General features: G+C 38.6%; 1 long non-coding RNA gene across 1 annotated transcript in view; it reads left to right on the forward strand.

The window, feature by feature from the left end:
* LOC145525367 (uncharacterized) overlaps positions 1-12,537 on the forward strand; it is a 93,773-nt gene that overhangs the window by 7,007 nt on the left and 74,229 nt on the right. The window contains exons 2-3 of the long non-coding RNA XR_014068142.1: positions 4,529-4,602; positions 8,256-8,415. This is a non-coding gene — a long non-coding RNA (uncharacterized LOC145525367). The remainder of the gene's footprint in view (positions 1-4,528; positions 4,603-8,255; positions 8,416-12,537) is intronic.

The raw sequence follows: 12,537 nt of genomic DNA on the forward strand, positions 1-12,537 counted from the left end.
ATATACAATGGAGAAAAGACAGTGTCTTCAATAAGCAGTGCTGGGAAGACTGTACAGCTCCATGTAAAAGAGTGAAAATAGAACACTCTGTAACACTGTATATGAAAGTAATTCAAATTAGATTAAAGGCATAAATGTAATGACAGTGAAAGTCAGTCATGTCCAACTGTGACCCTAGGGACTGTAACCTGCCAGGCTCCCCTGTCTACGGAATGTAATACTGGAAGCCATGTAACTCCTAGAGGAAAACATAGAACACTCTTTGATATAAATCACAGCAATTTTTTTCTTTTGATCTGTCTCCTAAAACAAAGGAAAGTAACAGCAAAACATAAATGGGACCTAATTAAATTTAAAAGCTTTGCACAGCAAATAAAACCATGGACAAAATAAGACAACCTACAGAATGGGAGAAAATATTTGAAGATCTTATGACTGATAAGGGGTTAACATCCAATGTACATAATCAGCTCAGACAACTCACCACCAAAAAAACAAAACAACAACCCAATCAAAAGTGTGCAGAGGAACTAAACAGACATTTTTCTAAAGAGCAAATGCAGATGACTGGCACATGAAAAGATGCTTAACATCATTAATCATCAGTGAAATGCAAATCAAAACCACAATGAAATATTACCTCACCCCTGCCAGAAGAGCTGTCAAAAACAACACAATTGTCAGATATTGGCAAGGATATAGAGAAAAGGCAACACTTTTAGACTGAATTTAAATTGGTGCAGCTACTATGAAAGAGAGTTTGGAGACTTCTCAAACTACTAAAACTGGAACTGTCATATGACCCATCAATTCTACTCTAAGTTGTATATTTGAAAAAACTAAAACACTAATTTGAAAAGATACAGGCATCCCGATGTTCACAGCAGCATTATTTACAATAGCCAAGATATGGAAACATCCTAAGTGTCCATGACTGACTGTGCTGTGCTCAGATTCTTAGTTGTGTCCTCCTGTTTAGGACTCCATGGACTAGAACACACCAGGCTCCTCTAACCATGGAACTTCCCAGGCAAGAATACTGGAGTAGGTTACCATTTCCTTCTCCAGGTGATCTTCCCGACCCAGGGATTGAATGCATGTCTCCTGCACTGGTAGGCAGATTTTTAACACTGAGCTACCTGGGAAGCCCAAGGGTCCATCACAGATGAATGGATAAAGAACCTGTGATATACACAATGGAATACTACTCAGACATAAAAAAAAAGAATGAAATTTTGCCATTTGTTGCAACACAGATGGACTTGGAGAGCGTTAAGCAAACTGAAATAAGTCTGACAGATATTATATGATATCACTTATATGTGGAATCTAAAAACTAAATAATGTAACAAAAAAGTAGATTCACAGACATAGAGAACAATGAAGAGATTAAGGTGGAGGGGATATACAGAGGCAAGGGGTGAAGAAGTACAAATTATTAGGTATAAAATAAACTGCAAGAATATATTGTATAATACAAGCAATATAGCCAATATTATATAATAACTATAAATTTAGTATAACATTTAAAATTGTGAATCACAGTATTGGACACCTGTAAATTATATAATACTGCATATCAACTTCAATTAAAAAAATAAAATTCTATAGTGGTGGTTGTTCAGTTACTCAGCTGTGTCTGACTCTCTTTGACCCCATGGACTGCAGCATGCCAGGCTTCCCTGTCCTTCACCATCTCCCGGAGCTTGCTCAAACTCATGTCCATTGAGTCAGTGATGCCATCCAACCATCTCATCCTCTGCCGTCCCCTTCTCCTCCTGCCTTCAATCTTTCCCAGCATCAGGGTCTTTTGCAATGAGTTGGTTCTTCGCATCAGGTGTTTCACATTGTAGTTTCAGCATCAGTCCTTCCAATGAATATTCAGGACTGATTTCCTTCAGGATTTACAGGCCCTAAAGGCCTGCTTCATAAATAGCAGGCCCTAAAAGGACCCCCTGGCAAATGGATTTTCTGTCTCCAAGCAGATCTAAGTGGCAGATGGGGCCCTGCTCCCCAAGAAGAGAGCCATTCACCTCCCCACCTCCAAGGCTCACTATTGTTCAGTCCTTCAACATCGTCAGTCCCCAGCCAGCATAGCCTCAGCAAAGCCTTGTTGGCAAAGTAATGTCTCTGCCTTTTAATACGCTGTCTTGGTTTGTCATAGCTTTTCTTCCAAGGAACAAGCGTCTTTCAATTTCATGGCTGCAGTCACCATCTGAAGTGATTTTGGAGCCCGAGAAAATAAAGTCTGTCACTGTTTCCATTGTTTCCCCATCTATTTGCCATGAAGTGATAGGACTGGATGCCATGATCTTATTTTTTTGTATGTTGAGTTTTAAGCTAGCTTTTTCACTCTCCTATTTCACCTTCATCAAGAGGCTCTTTAGTTCCTCTTCACTTTCTGCTTAAGTGTGGTATCATCTGCATATTAATATTTCTCCCAGCAATCTTGATTCTAGCTTCTGCTTCATCCAGCCTGGCATTTCACTTGATGTATTCTGCATATAAGTTAATTAAGCAGGGGGACAATATACAGCCTTGAGGTACTCTTTTCCAATTTGGGACCAGTCCATTTGTTCTGTGTCTAGTTCTAACTGTTGCATCTTGACCTGCATACAGGCTTCTCAGGAGGCAGGTAAGGTGGTCTGGTATTCCCATCTCTTTAAGAATTTAGAATCCAAAATTCCCATATCTCTAAGAATTTAGAGATCCAAACTGATCATGTTGATTACAGCCTTGTCTAACTCAATGAAACTGTGAAGCCATGTCATGTAGGACCACCCGAGATGGACGGGACATGGTGGAGAGTTCTGACAAAATGTGGTCCACTGGAGAAGGGAATGGCAAGCCACTTCAGCATTCTTGACTTAAAAACCTCATGAACAGCATGAAAAATCCTGTGGGGAAAGAGTCAAAACAAACAAAAAGGACTCTGGAAACATTCATACTTGAATCTGAATCCTGACCTCAGCTTTTTGAATTTTGTCAATGTGGGAAGATAACTTACCTTTCCCAAATTTCTATTTCTTCTTTTGAATAAAAACAGCAACATTTCCTAGTGTTATCAATGTGGGGATCTCAACATGTATTATCACATACCAAGATAGCCCATAGTGTCTGAACAAATAAAAACCCAATGAATCTTAGCAATTTTTACAACTTCCACTACACACACACACATACACACACACACAATGTATGTTATACAATGAGTATAACATGTAATATAAGGACTTCGCTATAGCTCAAACAGTAAAGAAACTGCCTGTGATGCAGGAGACCAGGGTTCGATCTCTGGGTCAGGAAGATTCTCTGGAGAAGGGAATGGCAATCCACTCCAATATTCTTGCCTGGAGAATTCCACGGATAGAGAAGTCTATAGTTTGTGGGGTCGCAAAGAGTCAGACACTACTGAATGACTAACACATACAATAAGCTGAAGGTGTTCATATGAATGCATGGATGTATGCACACACACACACACACATTTTCAAGATATTCAAGGGTTTCAAAAATATTTGAATAAATATTTTCAATTTAAGCTGTAATCGTTGGTTATAAACACCAAGAGCCCCATTTTAGTCTGGGAAGTAGACCATACCTCCCATTACAAAGTTTTTATACAAGTAGAAACTAATTGTTTTAGAATGTGATCCTCTGTAGTTTTCCTGGAAATGCTAATTCCTTCTCCTATCAGTCATTATTCTCTATCTTGCTTCTTTTGACCTTGTTTCTTGCCTAAGAATTCCAATTAACCTTGTCTTTGTGTTCATTTCAACTTGACAGTTTTTCTTTTCCCATTTGACTTGATTTGAAGTTTTGGACCCTGGTTTAGGTTTCTGAGTAAGACCACTGTCCTTTGGTCTATACAAAAATGCTAATTGGGATTTGTTGTACAGCTATTAGCCCCATCTGTCACACCGACATGATAAATCTGGTTTCCAGATTTGGATGAACCCTGATAGTTCATCCTGCTGCAGCCCATGCATTAAGATGAGTTTACATCAGTATTTGCACACATTGCACATGCAGATATGTGTACACATCACCACAGATTAAAATGGAACTTTGTCAAATGTCATACTGTGACTGTTTACTCACTATTCCTTTCTGGTCCTAATACTGATCTGAAAAGTAAGGATGTATACTTTCATCAGAATTAACGATGAATAAAACAATGTTAATCTTTAAAGGATTATACAATAACCAGTTTAGCACACTGATAAACTATTACAATTTTGGAAATGAGATAATCTTTTGTTTTTATGTCTCCCCCATGGAAATTAATCATCCTTCAGACTACATATAGAATGTAGACTGTCCTATTCGACCATAGTTCAGTTTGAACAACGTATTCTACAAGTGAAAATCAATGTTATATCATAAAATCTTAGGCAGGAAGTGGGTTAGATATAATAATTTGCAGATAAAGAATCAGAGTCCATGTGGGATTAGCTAACTTTGTCAAAATTAATCACATAATAAGTGTTGAATCATTGTCACCGATTTGGTCCTTCTTAATCCCTAGTCTGGAAGTCTTTCTCGCCTGTGCTCATTCAAGTGGAACAGACTAATGTATCTTGTTTTCTGTGATTATGAAAGGTGAGTAGCATATTTTTATAGGGAATACAAAGTCTAAATTTAAGGGCTTGTTTTTGTTGTTGTTGTTTGAGTTGGTCTTGTTTTGTTTTTTAATGTTTAGTGTTTAGATAATGCAAACTATGTATAAGTAAATGCCAACAACATAATGTGAGCTTTAATTTTAAAGTGACTGCAATTACAACCCAATCATCTCCTAAAAATTTCTTTTTTTTTTTTTTGGTTTTTGAAAAAAAATATTGCTCACCAGATAGATACATGATGAAACAGTAATTTAGTAACTGTTTCAACAGAAGAATAAAAGTAACTAATTTGAAAACATTCAAGGAGACTGTGTCTGGAATTGAGTGGGCTCCTAATGCTTGGCCAGGTCCTTAATTGAACATTCAAGAAGTTCATGCAACAAGTGGTTTCATCCAGAATGTCCAGATGCCTAATGATAACTAGAGAAGTAAGCCACCTGTGGCACAGGGCCTCACACATCTGTCACATGGCAGTACTCCATCTGGAATTCATTTCTGAAAGGTTCCCCCTTTTGGTGTCCCTTACTTCCTGATGGAAGCTTACCCAACTTGTTGGCATTTACTCTGGAGCTGAATTTTTCTCTAAAGTTTACTTCCCTTAGCTCTGGGTTTTGTTTAGGTCTGATTCACTAGTTTGTACACAATGACAGCTTCTTCATGGAGTCATGTAACCAGATGGAACCCATTTTCCAGACATTCTCATTGACCTGGAATTCAAAGAACAGACATCACCCCCACTGGAAAAAAAAACATACCCCCCCTGAGCCCTCACCACCTTTCCTGTGCTCCCATAGTCAGCCCCTTTGGCTGAGGTTCCTGAGATGAGTCCCAATAAACAGAACCTATCCAGGGGCACAGAATCTGGCCAACACATGAGGGCATGCTTCCATCTCACATGAAAACTATTATCCTTAGGGCTTTTTTTCTCTTCTCTTCTTTCCAGGATGTTCTCTCTCTTTTCAGACCAACTGTACCTTCTCTTTCATACTTATGTTACAATAGAATCTATGATATTTATAGACAGAGGGGGCAGCACAGAAACATTAATGTAAAGAGAGGGCACTACTTCTGACCAAAATCCCACCACTCTGTTATTTTGAGAGAGAGAAAAAAAAACACACCCAAGGAAACATGAGTATTAATTGAAGACTTTAAATATGCTAGTTTCTGTGTCTAGTGCTGTATACATATTTTACTTAACATAATCTTTCTGTTGGCTGTTACTCACTTTCCTATTACATAGAGTTAATTCAGCTTGAAAGTAGAAATATTAGTCACTCAGGTGTGTTTAACTCTATGTGACCCCATGGAGAATAGCTCACCAGGTCATCTGTCCGTGGTAATTCCCAGGCAAGAATGTTGGAGTGGGTTGCCATTCCCTTCTCCAGGGAATCTTCCTGACTCAGGGATTGAACTCAGGTCTCCCACATTGCAGGCAGATTCTTTACCAACTGAGCCACCAGAGAAGCTTGAGAAAGTTTAAAAAAATTTATTTACCAAATGTTATTTATATACAAATACGCTTGTTGAGTATAATTATGACTTCCGTTGCTTTATCATATGTATTTGTCATTCCTCCGTTACAGAAAAATAATCCTTATCCATTCTCAGTGTTCTCCCTCTATAAAAACAATCATAGTTAAGTTTGCTCAGATATATATTTAACAAAATAATTACTCATTGTCTGTATGTTTCACACTATACCTCCTTATCCCAGTGCTAAAGAGCTTCTTCCAGTTTACTCTGAGCTATAATTTCTGGGGATAGTGAAATAAGATGTGCATCTCCAACTAAATGTTAGTTAACCAAAGAGTTCAATATTTTTGGTTGGCCTCTTTAAAAAAATGATGTGTAAGATTGCATACTGAGTCAAACATTTGGAACTGTTCCAAATCCAGGTGAACTTCAATCATTTTCTCCTTAATCCAAAACAGATGATTACATTGGCACATGTGAAATATGATGTATAGTTTAGTGCAAAAGAGCTAAAAGGGCTACACAAATCATTATGATTTAAAACATGAAATTCTAACAGTATTTTACATATCATTCTCTGTTTCAATATGAAAAATCATTGTAATACATTATTTTAAAAATGAAGACCACCAGAACATAAATAAATAACTAAATCCATCCTTACCATGTTTACCTGGCAGTCAAGGAAAGACTGACAATGAAGAAGTTATTTAAAGAAAATCAAAGATTTTTAAGTACCAGAAATGGGAAGGGAATTTCATGATGGTTATGCTAACTCATCACTGAAAACCAGTTCTCTAGATAATATGAAATGAGACCATCATACATATACACTAAGTTAAAATCCCCAGTTTTCATTGATTAGAAAAGTGTCTTCAGTCACATCCAGTAAGGGGATGGCAAACAGTCATTTGAATTTCATGGTCCATGATAACCATCAGATGACTAAGCAGTTATGAAAAACAGTGTATCTGGGCTTAATAGCTTCTATATGAATATGGCTGTCAGCAGAAAATATGTCTTTCAAATAGGCATTTTTATCCTTTAACATCTTGAGATATTCAAAATATTATTAATGATAGATATCAAGAAGACTATAAAATGATTAAAAATACAAAACAGTGAATTTTCCAATGTAATGTATTACAAAGAAAAACAATTCCACAATATATTATTTTTATTACTATTACCAATGTTGATGCATTGCTAATTATTGTTACTAATCTTATAAATTTGGAGAAGGAAATGGCAACCCACTCCAGTATTCTTGCCTGGATAACGCCATGGACAAAGGAGCCTCGTGGGCTACAGTCCCTGGGGTCACAAAGAGTCGGAGACAACTGAGTGACTAACACACAATCTTATAGATGAAAACACATAGACTTTTACTCTGTTCTAAAGAGTGGTAATCTTTTTTTTTTCAAGTTCTAAATCTAAAAGACATCAGAGAAGAAATTGTGCCATCTTTTTGCATTCTTCCTGGAGTGGGATAATAGTTTAAAAATTGAACCTTAAAAGGTATTGATGGTTTATAGAAGATAAATATATCAGAACTATACTTGCAAATGCTGAAAAAAATTAATACTGAAAGTATGTGTATAGTTTTGTAGTTATTACTTAAGAGGGTCTTCTTCATGATCATCTACTGAGTACTCTGTTTCTATAATATTTACTTCTTTTAAAACACATTTTCTTTTCTATTGTATAGTAATTTTCTCCACAGCCAAGGATGTGGTTCCTATATCTGAATACAGAGGGAAGGGATGCAGCTTAGTGACTAACATTCTCAAGGCTTAATATTAATCAGCTCAAGTTGCAGATTTGCAACTTACAAGTGACTTAGTTCACAAAATGGAACCCTCTGATATAAAATATACTAGTAATATTGAATGGTTATCTCCCACTTACAATTAATACCTAATCAAGATATAACTATATTATTAATGATATATGATACTCTTTCTTGAATTCTAGCTTTCGTTAAGCTAATGATATGTTTTCATTTTAAACATTATTTAAATTGTAAATAGTCTTTTAAATTTATTCAGACTCTCTGCCATCAGTAGCTTTTCTTCTCTGTGTATAACAAATCAACTCTGTATGCCATTATTCTCTTTAATTTTACTAAATGAAAAATAAAATGCTTTCTGAGTGTAGTAGAGGAAGATTGTGGAGTAGAAGGACATGTGCTCATCTTCTCCTGTGAGAACTCCAAAATTACAACTCGCTGCTGAACAACTGTCAACTGGAGAATGCTGGATCCCACCAAAAAAAGATACCCCACATCTAAGGGCAAAGGAGAAGCCCCAGCAAGACGGTAGGAAGGGCGAAATCGCATTTAGAATGAAACCCCATACCTGCCAGGGACATTTGAAGGGTTCAAACAAACCTTGCAGGCACCAAGACCTAGAGACTCCACAGAGACTGAGCCAGAACTGTGTTGGAACGTCTCCTGTAGAGGTACAGGTCGGCAGTGGCCTGCCACAGGGGCAGGGGCTCTGGGTGCAGCTGACCTGGGTATGGCATAAGCCCTCTTGGAGGAGGTCACTATTAACCCCACCAAAGAGCCACCAGTGTAAGTGTAAGGGGGACTTACACAGGATGGGGAAACACACTCCTGGAGGGCACAAACAAGACCCAGGAGAAAGGAGCTGTGACCCCAAAAGAGACTGACCCAGACTTGACTGTGAGGGTCCAGGAATCTCTGCCAGAGGTGTGGGTTAGCAGTGGCCTGCTGCAGAGTCCCAGGCACTCTGTAGCAGTATATGCCTGGGACCTTTTGAAGGAGGTCACCATTATCTTCATTACCTCCACCATAGTTTGGCCTCAGGTCAAATGACAGGGAAGGAACACAGCCCTGCCCATCTACAGAAATTTGGATTAAAGATTTACTGAGCATGGCCAGGCCCATCAGAACAAGACCCAGTTTCCCCTCAGTCAGTCCCTCCCATCAGGAAGCTTCCATAAGCTGCTTACACTTATCCATCAGAGGGCTAACAGAATGAAAACCACAATCACAGAAAACTAATCAAACTGATGATGTGGACCACAGCCTTATCTAACCCAAAGAAACCATGAGCCATGCCGTGGAGGGCCACCCAAGATGCATGGGTCATGGTGGAGAGTTCTGACAAAACATGGTCCGCTGGAGAAGGGAATGGCAAACCACTTCAGTATTCTTCCCTTCAGAAACCCAGGAACAGTCAGTCATTTCAGTTGCTCAGTTGGGTCTGACTCTTTGCAACCCCATGGATTGCAGCATGCCAGACCTCCCTGTCCATCACTAACTCCCAGAGTTTACTCAAACTCATGTCCATTGAGTCAGTGATGCCATCCAACCATCTCATCCTCTGTTGTCCCCTACTCCTCCTGCCTTCAATCTTTCCCAGCATCAGGGTCTTTTCCAAGGAGTCAGTTCTTCGCATCAGGTGGCCAAAGTATTTGAGTTTCAGCATTAGTCCTTCCAATGAATATTCAGGACTAATTTACTTTAGGGTGGACTGGTTGGAACTCCTTGCAGTCCAAGGGACTCTCAAGAGTCTTATCCAATACCAAAGTTCAAAGCATCAATTCTTTGGTGCTCAGCTTTCTTTATAGTCCAATTCTCACATCCATGCATGACTACTGGAAAAACTACAGCTTTGACTAGACAGATCTTTGTTGGCAAAGTAATGTCTCTGCTTTTTAATATGCTGTCTAGGTTGATCATAACTTTTATTCCAAGGAGCAAGCATCTTTTAATTTCATGGCTGCAGTCACCATCTGCAGTGATTTTGGAGCCCCCCAAAATAAAGTCTCACTGTTTCCCCATCTATTTGCTAGGAAGTTATGGGACCAGATGCCCTGATCTTAGTTTTCTTATCTTAGTTTCCATGAACAGTATGAAAAGGCAAAAGGATAGGACACTGAAAGATGAAATCTCCACGTCGATAGGTGCCCAATATGCTACTCAAGATCAATGGAGAAATAACCCCAGAAAGAATGAAGAGATGGAGCCAAAGCAAAAACAACACCCAGCTGTGGATGTGACTCGTGATGGAAGTAAAATCTGATGCTGTAAAGAACAACATTACATAGGAACCAGGAATATTAAGGCTAAGAATCAAAGCAAATTGGAAGTGGTCAAACAGGAGATGGCAAGAATGAACATCAACATTCTAGGAATCAGTGAAATAAAATGGACTGAAATGAGGGTATTTAACTCAGTTGACCATTATACATACTACTGTGGGCAAGAACCCCTTAGAAGAAATGGAGCAGCCATCATAGTCAAAAAGAGAGTCCGAAATGCAGTACTTGGATGCAATCTCAAAAACGACAGAGAGAACCCTGTTCATTTCAAAGGCAAACCGTTCAATACTTCAGTAATCCAAGTCTATGCCCCAACCAGTAATGCTAAGAAGCTGAAGTTGAATGGTTCTATGAAGACCTGCAAGACCTTCTAGAATTAACACCCAAAAAAGATATCCATTACATTATAGGGGACTGGAATGCAAAAGTAGGAAGTCAAGAGATACCTGGAGTAGCAGGCAAATTTGGCCTTGGAGTACAAAATGAAGCAGGGCAAAGGCTAACAGTTTTGCCAAGAGAATGCACTGGTCATAGCAAACACTCTCTGCCAAGAACACAAGCGAGGACTCTACACATGGACATCATCAGATGGTCAACACCGAAAGCAGATTGATTATATTCTTTGCAGCCAAAGAAGGAGAAGCTCTCTAAAGTCAACAAAAACAAGACTGGGGGCTGACGGTGGCTCAGATCGTGAACTGCTTATTGCCAAACACATAATTAAATTGAAGAAAGTAGGGAAAACCACTAGACCAATCAGGTATGACCTAAATCACATCCCTTACGATTATACAGTTGAAGTGACAAATAGATTCAAGGGATTAGATCTGATAGAGTGCCTGAAGAACTATGGATGGAGGTTCATGACATTGTACAGGAGGCAGTGATCAAGAACACCCCCAAGAAAAAGAAATTTAAAAAGGCAAAATGGTTGTCTGAGAAAGCCTTACAATTAGCTGAGAAAAGAAGAGAATCTAAAGGCAAAGGAGAAAAGGAAAGATATATCCATTTGAATGCAGAGTTCCAAAGAATAGCAAGGAGAGATAAGAAAACCTTCTTCAGTGATCAGTGAAAAGAAATAGAGGAAAACAATAGAACAGGAAAGATTAGAGATCTCTTCAAGAAAATTAAATATACCAAGGGAAAATTTCATGCAAAGATGGGCACAATAAAGGACAGAAATGGTATGCAACTAACAGAAGGAGAAGATATTAAGAAGAGGTGGCAAGAATATACAAAAGAACTATACAAAAAAGATCTTCATGACCCAGATAATCATGATGGTGTGATCACTCACGCAGAACCAGACATTCTGGAATGCAATGTCAAGTGGGCCTTAGGAAGCATCACTATGAACAAAGCTAGTGGAGGTGATGGAATTCCAGTTGAGCTATTTCAAATCCTGAATGATGATGCTGTGTAAGTGCTGCACTCAATATGCCACCAGATTTGGAATACTTAGCAGTGGCCACAGGACTGGAAAAGGTCAGTTTTCATTCCAATCCCAAAGAAAGGCAATGCCAAAGAATGTTCAAACTACCCCACAATTGAACTCAACTCCCACGCTAGTAAAGTAGTGCTCAAAATTCTCCAAGACAGGCTTCAACAGTACATGAAGCATAAACTTCCAGATGTTCAAGCTGGAAAAACGCAGTAAAAAGAAATGCAGAGCCACCAGAGATCAAATTGCCAACATCCGCTGGATCATCAAAAAAAAAATGAGAGTTCCATAAAAATATCCACTTTTGCTTTATTGACTATGCTAAAGCCTTTGACTGTGTGGATAACAACAAACTGTGGAAAATTCTGAAAGAGATGGGAATACCAGACTACCTGATCTGCCTCCTGAGATATCTGTATGCAGGTCAAGAAGCAATAGTTAGAACTGGATATGGAAAAACAGTTGTTCCAAATCAGGAAAGGAGTACATCAAGGCTGCATATTGTCACTCTGCTTATTTAACTTATATGCAGATTACACCATTTGAAATGCCAGGCTGGATGAAGCACAAACTGGAATCAAGATTGCTGGGAGAAATATCAATAACCTCAGATATGCAGATGACCCCACCCTTATGGCAGAAAGTGAAGAACAACTAAAGAGCCTCTTGATGAAAGTGAAAAAGGAGTGTTGGCTTAAAGCTCAACATTCAGAAAACTAAGATCATGGCATTTGGTCCCATCACTTCTTGGCAAATAGATGGGGATATAATGCAAACCGTGGCAGTCTTTATTTTCTGACCTCCAAAATCACTGTAGATGTTGACTGCACCCATGAAATTAAAAGACACTTGCTCCATGGAAGAAAAGCTATGACCAACCTAGACAGGATATTAAAAAGCAGACACATTACTTTGCCAACAAAAGTC

Source organism: Giraffa tippelskirchi, chromosome 11 (assembly GCF_054371585.1).
Source record: "Giraffa tippelskirchi isolate mGirTip1 chromosome 11, T2T-mGirTip1v1.2.pri, whole genome shotgun sequence".
Taxonomy (NCBI): Eukaryota; Metazoa; Chordata; class Mammalia; order Artiodactyla; family Giraffidae; genus Giraffa; species Giraffa tippelskirchi.